This window comes from Nematolebias whitei, chromosome 19 (genome assembly GCF_014905685.2).
Source record: "Nematolebias whitei isolate Nwh7 chromosome 19, NemWhi1, whole genome shotgun sequence".
In the NCBI taxonomy this organism is placed as follows: Eukaryota; Metazoa; Chordata; class Actinopteri; order Cyprinodontiformes; family Rivulidae; genus Nematolebias; species Nematolebias whitei.
The window spans coordinates 24,100,490-24,101,952 of record NC_056516.1 but is presented as its reverse complement, the minus strand read 5'-3'; positions in this window follow the sequence as shown (position 1 = coordinate 24,101,952).

Below are 1,463 nucleotides of genomic sequence, written 5' to 3'. Positions count from 1 at the left end.
GTTGCCTGAATGAATAAATACATCAAAAACATCTGTATAACCCTTCTGTGAAATGCACTAATGCACTTTGTTAACAGTTCCTGTTTTAAATGTGCTATACAAATAAATTTGACTTGACTAGACTTCTGTGGCATTCTCCATTAAGACTGAAGTATAGTCCATTAAGACTGAAGTATAATCGATTAAGACAGAAGTATAATCCATTAAGAATGAAGTATAATCGATTAAGACTGAAGTATAATCCATTAAGACTGAAGTATAATCCATTAAGAATGAAGTATAATCGATTAAGATTAAAAATTGAAGTATAGTCCATTAGGACTGGAGGATAGTCCATTAAGAAAGAAGTATAATCCATTAAGAAAGAAGTATAATCCATTAAGAAAGAAGTATAATCCATTAAGACTGAAGTATAACCCATTAAGACTGAAGTATAATCCATTTAGACTGAAGATTGAAGTATAGTCCATTAAGACTGAAGTATAATCCATTAAGACTGAAGATTGAAGTATAGTCCATTAAGACTGGAGGATAGTCCGTTAAGACTGAAGTATAATCCATTAAGACTGAAGTATAATCCATTGACTGAAGATTGAAGTATAGTCCATTAAGACTGAAGTATAATCCATTAAGAATGAAGTATAATCCATTAAGACTGAAGATTGAAGTATAGTCCATTAAGACTGAAGTTTAGTCCATTAAGACTGAAGTTTAGTCCATTAAGATTGAAGTATGGTCCATATAGTGGAGGAGTTCAAGTATCTTGGGGTCTTGTTCACGAATGAGGGAAAAATGGAGCGTGAGATCGATAGGCGGATAGGTGCAGCATCTGCAGTGAAGCGGGCGATGTACAGGTCTGTCGTGGTGAAGAGAGAGCTGAGTCAAAAGGCGAAGCTCTCAATTTACCGATCGATCTACGTTCCTACCCTCATCTATGGTCACGAGCTTTGGGTTGTGACCGAAAGAGTGAGATCTCGGATACAAGCGGTCGAAATGAGTTTTCTCCGCAGGGTGTCTGGGCTCTCCCTTAGAGACAGGGTGAGAAGCTCGATCATCCGGGAGGGACTCAGAGTAGAGTCGCTGCTTCTCCACGTCGAGAGGAGCCAGTTGAGGTGGCTTGGGCATCTGTTTAGGATGCCTTCTGGACGCCTCCCTGGTGAGGTGTTCCGGACACGTCCCACCGGAAGGAGGCCCAGAGTTAGACCCAGGACACGCTGGAGGGACTATGTTTCTCGGCTGGCCTGGGAACGCCTCGGGATTCCCCCGGAAGAGCTGGCCCAAGTGGCTGGGGAGAGGGAAGTCTGGGCCTCCATACTTAGGCTGCTACCCCCGCGACCCGACCCCGGATAAGCGGAAGAAAATGGATGGATGGATGGATGGGTATAGACCATTAAGACTGAAGTATAGTCCATTAACACTGAAGTATAGTCCATTAAGACTGAAGATTGAAGTATAGTCCATTA